This window comes from Cervus canadensis, chromosome 4 (genome assembly GCF_019320065.1).
Source record: "Cervus canadensis isolate Bull #8, Minnesota chromosome 4, ASM1932006v1, whole genome shotgun sequence".
Lineage (NCBI taxonomy): Eukaryota > Metazoa > Chordata > Mammalia > Artiodactyla > Cervidae > Cervus > Cervus canadensis.
In genome coordinates this window covers 37,085,469-37,100,739 of record NC_057389.1, presented here as the reverse complement: position 1 = coordinate 37,100,739, position 15,271 = coordinate 37,085,469, and the positions used below count along the sequence as shown (strand labels likewise).

General features: G+C 39.9%; 1 protein-coding gene across 4 annotated transcripts in view; it reads right to left on the bottom strand.

Annotated features, from left to right (window-relative positions):
- Positions 1-15,271, bottom strand: part of ATP10B (ATPase phospholipid transporting 10B (putative)) — a 357,164-nt gene that overhangs the window by 85,586 nt on the left and 256,307 nt on the right. The gene's annotated exons all lie outside the window — the stretch shown is intronic.

Genomic DNA, 15,271 nt, shown 5'->3' with positions numbered 1-15,271 from the left:
TCCCTAGAGATGGGCAAACTATGACTCAGAAGGGTTAAGAGGCTGCTTGTGATCCTATCAGGACTAGGATTTGAATCCAAGTCTGACTGCCAACCCTCTGTTCTTTACTTGTACAATATACTGCCCCCCACCTCTTACCACCACAAACATTCTTATAGCAAAGCATTTAAAACACATTCTTGACTCTTCATTTTTTCTCTTTTGCTAGGTATTTTAGTTTACAATCTCTTAAAGTCCAACCTGAGGAAAACACAACTAGGGGTGAGGAGATCTTGCTTTTTAATTCGACCCTACATTGACTAAAAGTACAATTCAGTTTTCTCATCTATAGAATGGGGCTAATACCATTGTCCCTCAGAAGACAGAATTTGTGTGGGAAAGTTTTGAAAGGTGTAACAGGCCATACCATAGAAGGATGTAGTGCTAAGGTGGGATTGGAACTGGTTCCCTGGGTAGAGCTTTTAGCCTGAGTAGTGAATGAATCACTCCAAGCTGCAAGGTACAGCTGTTCAAAGTGGTAAATTGATTAGAAGAAATGACAGCATCTTCTGGCTTCGTGTAAATATACTGTCCATTGGTTCTGTGGGGGTGCCAACATAAATAAACTCTCTGCTCACTTGAAATAAATTACCCATCCAGGAGTTTCTAAAAATACAGCCCTTTCCCCTCCAAGTATTGATTCTTTCAGGGACAAACACTTGCCGAGTTCTGAGATGATAACAAATAACACTGTGATTTGTCAGCTGCCTTCGCGGTCCTGATTAAGCCATGTGCTTCCCTCTGGATCCATACCACTCGGCTCACTGCGGGCTTCTGGAATCTGAACTCATTTTAGATGTCTGCAGCAGCAGGTCTGAGAGCTAATGATCACACTGCAGTGAGCCTGTCGCCTGTTTAATCATCTCCAGGGATCCCCGGCTGTCTTGTCCCTCAGCAGGGCTTCCCAGCGACCTTCCTTCTGAAGTGTCCTGCATTCTTTTATTCTTCTGGTCACTTGCCTTGGGTGCTCTGTCTGTCTCCTTCTCCACATGGAGTGGTGATTTTGCCCTTCATAGCTCCCTGTCCCCTGGGCTCCTTCCATTCTTCCCTAGATGGGCTGTGGAGAAGGACATACGGGCCCCACTGTCGCCAGACAGCCCCTCAGGATTGCTGCCTTCCCTGGATTTGCTGTAACTCACTCCAAGCAGCTGCTAGGAGAACCCAAGGTCAGCGATGGTGGGGCACTGTCAAGCCCTACAAATCTGCCAGGGGCCTTATTTACTTTTTTGAGCTTGTAAAATTCATTTATTTATTTATTGGAGTATAATTGCTTCGCAAGGTTATGATAGTTTCTGCCGTACAACGAAGTGAATCAGCTGTGTGTATACACACACCCCCTCCCTCTTGGATCTCCCTCCCTCTCCCCTTGCCCCATCCCACCCTGTGAGGTCATCACAGAGCACTGAGCTGAGGTCCCTGAGCTACACAGCAGCTCCCTACCAGAGTTTCTGATCCACTTCTGGCTCACTTAGCTTTTCTTACCTTGGGGATAAAGCCCACTAACCACCTTTTCTTGCTGACCCAGCCTATTACCAAAGGCACCACCCTTGAGGAAAGTAGTAGCCATCAGGGTACAAGAAAAGATAAACCCCTTCCATAGAGGAGAGCATTGTGTGTGGTTCTTCAGGTCAGACCCAGTGATGTGGGGCATTTACTATGTTCCAGGCACCCGTCATTAAGTTTTCACAGTAACCTTAAGAGGTGTGGACAGAAGTGCAAATGTAGATCAATAAAGCAATTGTCTTACGGTTGGTAAGTAACAGAACCAGCACTGCAAGCCATGACACTGGAATCTAAAGCCAGTCATTACTATCACCATAGTCATTGTTATCATTGTCATCATCATCATCAATACATTACATTTATTCCACTTTCTCTTCCTATGATTATTATTACAGCACTTATTGGATGCTTATTAAGTGTCCAGAACAGCTAAATATTTCACACAGGCTCTTCTCTTGAAGTCACACAATAAACTGATCAGATCGGCACTATTATTACCCTATTTTATAATACAGAGGAGGGAACTGAGGCTTAGGGAGAGTCAGTGAATTTTCCCAATGGCACACAGTTAGCAGAGCAGAAGACAGGCTTCAACCTCAGAATTGCTGATGCCATACAGCCCACCCTCTTAAACCACAGTGCTATTTTGATGCACAAAGGAAAGATGATCATTTAAGAACTCCTTTCGGTCCTGTTTCCTTTTCTATGTTCCTTTTCCACTTCCTATGATCAAAGTACCCAACATGATAAATGAGGTCAACATGTAGTTGACCCTTGAACAACATGGATTTGAACTGTGTGGATCCACTCATACAGGTTTTTTTTAATAAACACTATGGTCCTACCTGCTATGTGGTCAGTTGAAGTGGTAGAGGTGGAACTGTGACTACGGAGGACTGACTATAAATTATAAATAGACTTTCCACTGTGTGGATGGTTGGCATCCCTGACTTCTGTGTTATTCAGGAGTCAACTGCATGTGGAATCTAAATTTTAATGAAAAGCTATTGCCAGAGTCAGGGAGTGGTGGGTGGGTGAAATGGGTGAAGGAAGTCAAAAGTTAGAAGCTTTAGTTAAAAGATAAATCAGTCAAGAAATATAATGTAAACATGGAAACTATATAAATATTTACTACAGTGCATATTTGAAAGCTGTTAAGAGAGTAGATCTTAAAAGTTCTGATCAAAAGAAAAAAAGTAACTTCGTATGGTGATCAATATTTATTTAGACTTGTGATTATTCCACAATATATACAGATAAAAAATCATTATGCTATACATCTAGAACATAATATTATATGCCAGTTATATCTTAATAAAAAATATAAGCAAACTCCAATGTCTGGATATCATCATCATTACCACCATCACTACCACCCTTCTTAACTTGGGTCAAATAAGGAAGAATCAAAAGCTAAAATACGTAATATTGTCATGCTGACCTTTGACTTACTGCTATTAAATTTTCTGTATTACTCTGTTTCTAAAAGATTTATTTTTATGTTTCATGAAAGGTTTTGCACTCTCGTTGTTTTTTCTAGTACCTACACAGATACCTAGTTGGTTGGCAGGTCAAGGTGTTTCTAAGACCAGGCTAGCTCCTCTTGTCACTCTTGACATTTCAGGCCGGATGATTCTTTGATGTTTAGCCGCAACCCTGGCCTTTGCCAACTTGATGCTAGTGGCACCCTCCCTTTCTCCCCTCAGCTGTGACAGCCAACAATGTTTACAGACATTTCCAAATGTCCCTTGGGGAGCGGAGAGAGAACTAAGAATCGTTTTCAGAGAAGTTCCAAGTTAACATGAGATGAAGTTGCAAGGACTGAAAATATTCTCTATCCTATTCATCCATTAAGAAAGGACACGATCTGAATTTTTCTATTTTATTTCTCATCAATTGAAAAAATATTAGGCTTTATGCCTGGAAGTCATAATGGCTTGTAATAAGAGAAATCCGTATATATCACGCTATACTATGGAAACTACTATATAAGCATGGTGGCGGTCTAGGTCATAATGACTTGTAATAAGAGAAATCTGTATATGTCATTCTATACTATAAAAGCCACTGTATAAGCATGGTTGGGCCCTTGCAATATGTGCACTATCTTATGGCTAAAAATAAAAGGAGACTGATTAGGGGAAAAAAAAGAATTTATTTTTTATATATTGTAGAAAATTTATGGGATTTCCCTGGTAGCTCAGCTAGTAAAGAATCTGCCTGCAATTGAGGAGACCCCGGCTCATTCCTGGCTGGGGAAGATCCCCTAGAAAAGGGATAGGCTACCCATTGCAGTTTTCATGGGCTTCCCTGGTGGCTCAGCTGGTAAAGAATCTGCCTGCAATGCAGGAGACCCGGGTTTGATCCCTCAGTTTGGAAGAACCCCTAGAGGAGGGCATGGCAATCCACTCCCATATTCTTGCCTGGAGAATCCCCATGGACAAAGGAGCCTGGAGGGCTACAGTCCATAGGGTTGCAAAGAGTCGGACACAATGGAGAAACTAATCACACACACACACACAGAAAATATATGAAAATTACTACAATTAATAAACAATGCAGTGTGTTACCTCTTCCAAGTATATCTGCAATTTAAAGTAGGGCACTTTCAAAGAGTAGAGGTTAAGATACAAAATTGCCTAGATATAGAACATTCTTTGAGAATTATTAATTTTACACATATATTTTTAACATTTGAGATTTTTTAATTTGCCACCTTCTCTACGAAACCTATCCAAATCCCCACAGTTTCATCTCAGTCAATAAGAACTGTTCTTTTAACATGTTTCCACATAAACTCTCATGCCCTCATTTAACACTGGTGTATCTAGGTCTCTGCTTCCTTGAGTAAACTGTCAGCTTCCTCTAGAGCAGCTCCCATGACCCCTTGTGTTAACAGGCATACTATAAAGATTTGGAGCTTCAGCTTCAGCATTGGTCCTTCCAAAGAATATTCAGGGTTGAAGGAAATCTGTGAATATTCATTGGAAGGACTGATGCTGAAGCTCCAATACTTTGGCCATCTGATGTGAAGAGCTGACTCACTGGAAAAGACCCTGATGCTGGGAAAGATTGAAGGAAAAAAGAGAAGGGGAAAGCAGATGATGATATGATTAGATAGCATCACTGACTCAATGGATATGAATCTAAGCAAACTCCAGGAGATAGTGAAGGACAGGGAAGCCTGGTGTACTGTAGTCCATTGGGTCACAAAGAGTTGGAAATGACTTAGCAACTGAATAACAACAACATAAAGATTTGTAAAGGTAAGGTTAGCTGGAGAGATGAATATTAGGACATTAAATACTGAAAGGTTATGGATGAGGAGATAACAAAGAAAACCTCTATAAAGACCTATAAAAGCTCCAGGTACAAATGTTAACTTTGATTCATGGGAATAAGATTGCTCTTGCAAGGAAATGTGGCTCAACTAAGAAAAGAAAATCGAATTCTTTGGCTCAACTAATAAAAAAGAAAAAGGAGTCAAGGTCCTAGATCCCAACATGGGCCTAGATCCCAACAGACTAGTCTCCCATCCATCCACATATTCAAGCATTTATTGAATATTCATAATGTATGAGCCATGGAAGAAGTGAGAGAGAATCAGAGAGGAGGAAGAGGTTATTGACACAGCTCAATTATTGCAGCCATAAAACAGCTCAAAGTTCCCAGGTTAGTCTGGTGTGTTACTTGTGGTATCTATGAAAGCAAAGGAAAGTGAGCCAAGAGTTAGGGTGTGATGATTCTGGGATTAAGGTACTCTCATTGACCTATGCCCTATATACAATAAGCCTCCTAGGGCCACCGGGAAAGTCAAGGTGAAGCAAAGAGGTTGAGAGATATTCCTATATCTAGAAGAGGCTCTTCCCCTTGAATTAGCCTCAACTTTTACTTTCTTAGGCTTATTTTTTCAGTATTCTTCACGTTGATCAATAAATATGATTATATAAATGTATTAATGATCTTTTGAAAATTGTTTTCTGTTTACTCACTCTCTGTCCTGTTCTCCTTTTTTTTTTAACAATTCTTTAACTTCCTTTTGGAAAATTACCTTTTCTCCCTGGCTCATAATCTTCATAGGACTATAAATCAAGATGCCCTGCCCACTGGCCTATCTCACTGTGGGACTTTGACTTGAGTAGAATAACTCAAGGAAGGAAAAACAAAGGAGACTATTAAGTAATTGCTGCTACCAATATTCTCCTGCTGTCCTAGTTCTTGTTTTTGTGCCTGGGTCTTCATATGAAGCTGAAACTCCAATACTTTGGCCACCTGATGTGAAGAGCTGACTCATTTGAAAAGACCCTGATGCTGGGAAAGATTGAGGGCAGGAGGAGAAGGGGATGACAAAGGATGAGATGGTTGGATGGCATCACCGACTCAATGAACATGGGTTTGGGTGGACTCCAGGAGTTGGTGATGGACAGGGAGGCCTGGCGTGCTGCGGTTCATGGGGTCGCAAAGAGTTGGACACAACTGATCGACTGAACTGAATTTCATATTTCCTTAGATTCTATGAATCACACTGTCTAGCTCACTCCTTTTATTTCACCTCCCAGCACAATTTTGTAATAATCCTGTCTTCCTTAAGTGAGCCAGAGTCATTTCTGTTCCTTGACAACTAAGAATTCTAGTCAACACAGCGGTCTGCTCAATCTATTGGGTATCTCTGGGCCTTTAAAAAATAACGATGTTCATTTACTTGGTAAAATCACATTTCACAAAATGCTGTCCCTCATTTGCTTAATCTTATTTGATCTTTCCAACTCTCCTGTAAAGTGTTCTGGACAGGTTAGTCTCATTTTATAGAAGAGAAAACTGAGTGTTGGTAATGCTAAGTAGCTTGCTCAAGGTCACATAGTTCATGAACATCCAGTTTTGGCTCATTCTAAAGTATGTGCTTGTTCTTTGCTGGAGGTAAGCATTTAATGCTGTCTTCTTACACAACAGACCCTCTGGGCCTTTTTCATGCTTTCTTTGCAAGTTTTCCATATTTACAATTCTCTTAAACCTTCATTGCCAAGCTCAAGGGTTTTACCTCTTAAGGACCCATCTATCTACTGCAGATCACAGCAATTTCTCCTTTCTTTGATTCTAGACAAATTTGCAATATCCATACCCACACTTAGAACTTGAAGTATTTTATACTTTTAATTGTCAAATACCAAGTTATTTCTATAAGCCAATTGGTAGATGAAACATAGCAACTTGTCTATAAATCCCCATGTATACCAAAATGCTATCTCTGGACAGAGTGAAAATAACTCTCACACATACATAGTTTTCAGTTTTTGGTAGGAATTCCTGAAGTCAATAAAAACAAATTTATTTTTAAAGGTCACCAAATTCATAGCAGATTTTAATTTATTTTCTTAACTAATAGATGCTGAAAAGACAACTACTTTCAGAGAAAAGGGATTGGGGTGTAAAGATTATAAAAATTTTTTTTAATTAAAATTTTTTGATTGTCACTGAGGGTCTTTATGTTAAAGAAAAATAGGGACCCATAGTCATAAGCTCTTAAAGGACAGGAAGCATGTCTTAGACCACTTTAAAACCCCTCAAGGGCCATTACGAAATATTCAAGAAAGATTCTTCTAACAAGATGGCAGAGTAGGAAGACCTTGAGCTCACCTCCTCCCATGGGCATATCAAATTATAACTATATACAGAGCAACTATGAATGAGAATAATCTGAAGACTAGAAAAAGAGATTTTTCAAAACTAAGGATATAATGAAGGAACCACAAGTTGTTGAGTAGGAGGTAGAGAGATGTAGAGATATAGTAATAGTCAAGATCCACACCTACAGGTAAGAAACTCACAAATGGGAGAGTCACAATTGCAGAGGTTCTCCCCAGGGAGTAAGGGTCTGAGCCCCACATCAGGCTTCCCAGCCCAGGAGTTCTGCATCAGGAAGACAAACCTGCAGAATATCTGGTTTTGAAGGCTAGTGGGGCTTGTGTATGGGAGAGCTGAAGGAAACAAAGACTTCATTCTTAAAAGGCACATGCAAAATCTCACACACTGCGAGACCCAGAACAAAGGTTGTCATTTGACAGGAACCTGGATCAGACCAACTTACTAACCTTGGAGACCCTTCCAGAGTGGCAGCAGGCAACTGGGACTCTCTCTGGGAGAGGCTGGTGGCAGTCATTTTCAGAAGCTCATTCTACCATGAAGAGGCTGGTGTTGCCGACTGCCAGTCTTCTTTCTAGCCTCTTAGAGCTGGGACCTGGGCCCTGGCCCCTCATGGCAGAGGACACTGCTCTTGTTGTATTCTATAGATTTTGAATCATTGTGTTCAAAAGCAGTTTTAAGAGTAAAGCTATAGAGATACAAGCTGACTTCAGGAAACAAGAAAATTCTAAAAAAGCCACATAATCTTATACTTAAAGTAACCAGAAAAAGAAGAACAAACAAAGTTAAAAGTTAGTAGAAGAAAAGAAATAAATATCAGAGTGAAAATAAATGAAAGAGACTTAAAAAAAAGAAAGATTGATGAAATTAAGAGCTGATTCTTTGAAAAGATAAAGCTGATAAACCTTTAGCCAGAATCATCAAGAAAGAGAGAAAATTCAAATAAAATAAACCAGAAATGAAAGAAGCTACAGCTGACATGAAAGAAATACAAAGGATCAGAAGAGATTACTATGAACAATTATATGCTAATAAAATGGACAAGACATAAAAAATGGATAAACTCCTAGAAACATACAATCTCTCAAGACTGAGTCAGCAATACATAAAAAATATAAACAGACCAATAACACTAATGAAATTGAGTCAGTAGCCAAAAAAACTACTTAAAGGCCAAAGTCCAGGACCAGATGACTTTACAGGTAAATTCTACCAGACACTTAAAGAAGAATTAACTTCTACAATTCTCAAACTATTCCTAAAAATTGAAAAGAAATGCTTTCAAGTCTAACAGTATATTAAAAGGATCATATACCATGATCAGGTGGGGTTTATTCCAGGGATTCAGGAATCATTCAATATCTTCAAATCAATGTGACATACCACACTAACAAACTGAAGAAGAAAAAATCATATGACCATCTCAATAGATGCAGAAAAATCTTTTGACAAAATTCAACATCTTTTTATGGTAAAAACTCTCAACAAAGTGGGCACAGAGGGAATACGCCTAAACATAATAAAGGCCATGTAAGACAAACCTGCAGCCAATGTCATACTCAACAGTGAAAAGCTGAAATCCGCCTCTAAGATCAGGAACTAGACAAGAATGCCCACCATTACCACTTTTGTTGAAAGTCCTAGTTATAGCAACCAGATATAAGAAAGGAGTAAAGGGCATTGAAATAGGGAAGGAATAAGTAAAAGGTCACTATTTGCAGATGACATAATACTGTCCATATTCACAAAAATCAATCAATGTAATACACCGGGGGAGGGGGGGGGGGCCAAGATGGCGGAGGAGTAGGACGGGGAGACCACTTTCTCTCCTACAAATTCATCAAAAGAATATCTGAACGCAGAGCAAACTTCACAAAACAACTTCTGATCGCTAGCTGAGGTCATCAGGCGCCCAGAAAAGCAGCCCATTGTCTTCGAAAGGAGGTAGGACAAAATATAAAAGATAAAAAGTGAGACAAAACAGCTAAGGACGGAGATCCGTCAGGGGAAGGGAGTCATTAGAGGACGTTTCCAGACACTGGGAAACCCTTGCACTGTTGGGCCTGGGGGAAGTGTTTGAATCAAGGAGGGCAACCTGACTGGGAGGGAAACAATAAATAAAACCCACAGATTACGTGCCTAAAAGCAACTCTCAGCAGAAAAGTACCCCAGACACCCGCATCCGCCACCAGCAAGTGGGGGCGGCAGGGAGAGGAGCGGGAGGCATTGCTTGGGGTAGGGTCCGGGCCTGAGTGCCCTGAGGACAATCGGAGGGAGCTTTTGTGAGTTGCCAACTTGAACTGTGGGAGAGCAGGGAAGAGAGAGAAAATTAACCGGCCTGAGCACGCTGCCGGCCGTTCGCAGAACTAAGGGACCGAGAAAGTCCAGAGAAGAGCTCGCAGACTGCGGACCGGCCCAGACCCGCCGGAGGGAGCAGGTCGCGGCCAGACACAGGGCGCGGGCACCCGACTGGCGCGGGCAGGGACTGGGGCTGGGGACGCAGAGGGCAGAAGGCGCACACATCCGACTGGCGCCTGTGGAAACCGAGATTGGGACCGTGGAAGGTAGTGGGCGCGCCGCACCTGGGGAGAGTGCGCCTGTCAAGCTCCTGGCTGCCTGGACCGCTCTGACAGGGAAGGCACAAGAGCGGACGCAGCCTTTTGTTCCGCGCTTTTGTGGATCACCCGAGGGCTGGAGCTGCGCGCAGCGCGCGGCGCGCTCCATATAGAGCAGCTGGGATCCTGAGCAGCGCAGACCGAGAAAGCAGCGCCAGCCTCTCCCCGCAGCGCCAGCCCCTCCCCGCAGCACCAGCCCCTCCCCGCAGGGTGACAGAACTAGCTACCTGAATAAGAGTCCACCTCCGCCCGCCTGTGTCAGGGTGGAAATGAGGCTCTGAAGAAACCGGCAAACAGAAGCCAAATAAACAAAGGGAACCGCTTCAGAAGAGAGCGGTGCAACAGATTAAAATCCCTGTAGAAAACACCGATTACACCGGAAGAGGCCTGTAGATATCGAGATCTGTAAGCTGGAACGAGGAGATATCTGAAACTGAGCCGAACCGACACTGACCGCAACAGCTCCAGAGAAATTCCTAGATATATTTTTACTTTTTTTTTTTAAATAAGAAAAAAAAAAATTTTTTTTTAATTTTTTCTTTTTTATTTTTTCTCTTTTATTTTCCTTTAAAATTCCCTATTACTCCCCCATCATTCCTTAACTTTCATTTTCATAGATTTTTACGATTTTTTTAATTAGGGAAAATTCTTTTTTTTTTTCTCTTTCTTTCTTTTTTTCCTCCTTTTTCTCTTCTATTTTCTATTTTTCTTTTTCTCTTATTTCTTTTAAAGTCCTCTAGTACTCCTCTACTACTCCTTAATTTTCATTTTCAATACACTATAACCTTACCAAAAAAAAAGAGAAGCCCTATTTTTTAAACTGAACTTCATATATATTTTTAAAATTTTTTGTGTGTGTGTTTTGGTTTTTGTTTTTAATATAGTATTTTTAAGAGTCTAATCTCTACTCTAGATTTTTAATTTTTGTTTTTCAATATATGATATAAATTGTGAACATTTAAGAATCCAATATTCAGTTCCCATTTTTATTCAGGAGTGTGTTGATTATTCTCTCCCAATCTTGACTCTCTGTTTTCTACCTCAGAACACCTCTATTTCTTCCTTTCCCCTTCTCTTCCCAATCTAATTCTGTGAATCTTGGTGGGTGTCTGGGCTACGGAGAACACTCTGGGAACAGACAACTGCGTAGATCTGTCTCTCTCCTCGAGTCCCCCTTTTTCTCCTCCTGCTCATCACTATCTCCCTCCTCCCTCTCCTCTTCTTCATGTAACTCTGTGAACCTCTCTGGGTGTCCCTAACGGGGGAGAATCTTTTCGCCATTAACCTAGAAGTTTTATTATCAGTGCTGTATAGTTGGAGAAGTCCTGAGACTACAGGAAGAATAAAACTAAAATCCAGAGGCAGGAGACTTAAGCCCCAAACCTGAGAACACCAGAAAACTCCTGACTACATGGAATTTTAAGTAATAAGTGACTGTCCAAAAGCCTCCATACCTACACTGAAACCAACCACCACCCAAGAGCCAATAAGTTTTAGAGCAAGACATACCAAGCAAATTCTCCAGCAACACAGGAACATAGCCCTAAATTTTAACATACAGGCTGCCCAAGGTGACACCTAACACATAGACCCATCTCAAAACTCATTACTGAGCACTCCATTGCTCTCCAGAGAGAAGAAATGAAGTTCCACGCGCCAGAACACCGACGCAAACTTTCCTAACCAGGAAACCTTGACAAGCCAATCGTCTAACCCCACCCACTGGGTAAAACCTCCACAATAAAAAGGAACCACAGACCTCCAGAGTACAGAAAGCCCAGTCCAGACACAGCAATCTAAACAAGATGAAAAGGCAGAGAAATACCCAACAGGTAAAGGAACATGAAAAATGCCCACCAAGTCAAACAAAAGAGGAGGAGATAGGGAATCTACCTGAAAAAGAATTTAGAATAATGATAATAAAAATGATCCAAAATCTTGAAAACAAAATGGAGTTACAGATAAATAGCCTGGAGACAAAGATTGAAAAGATGCAAGAAATGTTTAATAAAGACCTAGAAGAAATTAAAAAGAGTCAATTAAAAATGAATAATGCAATGAATGAGATCAAAACACTCTGGAGGAAACCAAGAGTAGAATAATGGAGACAGAAGATAGGATAAGTGAGGTAGAAGATAAAATGGTGGAAATAAATGAAGCAGAGAGGAAAAAAGAAAAAAGAATCAAAAGAAATGAGGACAACCTCAGGGACCTCTGGGACAATGTGAAACGCCCAAACATTTGAAACATAGGAGTCCCAGAAGAAGAAGACAAAAAGAAAGGTCATGAGAAAATACTCGAGGAGATAATAGCTGAACATTTCCCTAAAATGGGGAAGGAAATAGTTACACAGGTCCAAGAAACCCAGAGAGTCCCAAACAGGATAAACCCAATGGGAAACACACCAAGACACATATTAATCAAATTAACAAAGATCAAACACAAAGAACAAATATTAAAAGCAGCAAGGGAGAAACAACAAATAACACACAAGGGGATTCCCATAAGGATAACAGACATTTGTTATCTTTTGATAGCAACTCTTCAGGCCAGAAGGGAATGGCAGGACATACTTAAAGTTATGAAAGAGAATAAACTACAACCCAGATTACTGTACCCAGCAAGGATCTCATTCAGATATGAAGGAGAATTCAAAGCTTTACAGACAAGCAAAAGCTGAGAGAATTCAGCACCACCAAACCAGCTCTTCAACAAATGCTAAAGGATCTTCTCTAGACAGGAAACACAGAAGGTTGTATAAACATGAACCCAAAACAACAAAGTAAATGGCAACGGGACCACACCTATCAATAATTACCTTAAATGTAAATGGGTTGAATGCCCCAACCAAAGACAAAGATTGGCTGAATGGATACAAAAACAAGACCCCTATATATGCTGTCTACAAGAGACCCACCTCAAAGCAAGAGACACATACAGACTAAAAGTGAAGGGCTGGAAAAAAATATTTCACGCAAACGGAGACCAAAAGAAAGCAGGAGTCGCAATACTCATATCAGATAAAATAGACTTTCAAATAAAGGCTGTGAAAAGAGACAAAGAAGGACACTACATAATGATCAAAGGATTAATGCAAGAAGAAGATATAACAATTATAAATATATATGCACCCAACATAGGAGCACCGCAATATGTACGGCAAACGCTAACAAGTATGAAAGAGGAAATTAATAGTAACACAATAATAGTGGGAGACTTTAATACCCCACTCACAACTATGGATAGATCAACTAAACAGAAAATTAACAAGGAAACACAAACCTTGAATGACACAATGGACCAGCTAGACCTAATTGATATCTATAGGACATTTCACCCCAAAACAATCAACTTCACCTTTTTCTCAAGTGCACACGGAACCTTCTCCAGAATAGATCACATCCTGGGCCATAAATCTGGTCTTGGAAAATTCAAAAAAATTGAAATCATTCCAGTCATCTTTTATGACCACAGTGCAGCAAGATTGATCTCAATTACTAGGAAAAAAAATTAAGTTAAAATTCAAACATATGGAGGCTAAATAACAACGCTTCTGAATTAACCACAAATCATAGAAAGAAAATCAAAAAGAAATCAAAAATATGTATAGAAATGAATGAAAAATGAAAACAGCAAACAACCCAAACCTATGGATACTGTAAAAGCAGTGGCTAAGGGGAAGGTTCATAAGCATTAACAGGCTTTACATCAAGAAACAAGAAAAAGCGCCAAAATAAAGAACTAACTCTACACTAAAGCCAATTAGAGAAGGGAAGAAATGAAGAACCCCAGGGTTTAGCAGAAGGAAAGAAATCTTAAAAATTAAGGCAGAAATAAATGCAATAGAAACTAAAGAGACCATAGCAAAAATCAACAAAGCTAAAAGCTGGTTTTTTGAAAAAATAAACAAAATTGACAAACCATTAGCAAGACTCATTAAGAAGCAAAGAGAGAAGAACCAAATTAACAAAATTAGAAATGAAAATGGAGAGATCACAACAGACAACACTGAAATACAAAGGATCATAAGAGACTACTACCAGCAGCTCTATGCCAATAAAATGGACAACTTGGATGAAATGGACAAATTCTTAGAAAAGTATAACTTTCCAAAACTGAACCAGGAAGAAATAGAAGATCTTAACAGACCCATCACAAGCAAGGAAATCGAAACTGTAATCAAAAATCTTCCAGCAAACAAAAGCCCAGGACCAGATGGCTTCACAGCTGAATTCTACCAAAAATTTAGAGAAGAGCTAACACCTACCTTACTCAAACTCTTCCAGAAAATTGGAGAAGAAGGTAAACTTCCAAACTCATTCTATGAGGCCACCATCACCCTAATTCCAAAACCAGACAAAGATGCTACAAAAAAAGAAAACTACAGGCCAATATCACTGATGAAAATAGATGCAAAAATCCTTAACAAATTTCTAGCAAACAGAATCCAACAACAATATTTAAAAACAATCATACACCATGACCAAGTGGGCTTTATCCCAGGAAATGCAAGGATTCTTTAAATATCCGCAAATCATCAATGTAATACACCACATTAACAAGTTGAAAGATAAACCATATGATATCTCATAGATGCAGAGAAAGCCTTTGACAAAATTCAACCCCCATTCATGATTAAAACTCTCCAGAAAGCAGGAATAGAAGGAACATATCTCAACATAATAAAAGCTATATATGACAAACCCACAGCAAGCATCACCCTCAATGGTGAAAAATTGAAAGCATTTCCCCTGAAATCAGGAACAAGACAAGGGTGCCCACTCTCACCACTACTGTTCAACATAGTGTTGGAAGTTTTGGCCACAGCAATCAGAGCAGAAAAAGAAGTAAAAGGAATCCAGATAGGAAAAGAAGAAGTGAAACTCTTGCTGTTTGCAGATGACATGATCCTCTACATAGAAAACCCTAAAGACTCTACCAGAAAATTACTAGAGTTAATCAACAAATATAGTAAAGTTGCAGGATATAAAATTAACACACAGGAATCCCTTGCATTCCTATACACTTAACAATGAGAAACAGAAAGATGAAATTAAGGAAACAATACCATTCACCATTGCAACAAAAGAATAAAATACTTAGGAGTATATCTACCTAAAGAAACAAAAGACCTATACATAGAAAACTATAAAACACTGATGAAAGAAATCAAAGAGGACACAAACAGATGGAGAAACATACCATGCTCATGGATTGGAAGAATCAATATTGTCAAAATGGCTATTCTACCCAAAGCAATCTATAGATTCAATGCAGTCCCTGTCAAGCTACCAACGGTATTTTTCACAGAACTAGAACAAATAATTTCACAACTTGTATGGAAATACAAAAAACCTTGAATAGCCAAAGTCATCTTGAGAAAGAAGAATGGAAGTGGAGGAATCAACCTGCCTGCCTTCACACTATACTACAGAGGCACAGTCATCAAGACAGTATGGTACTGGCACAAAGAC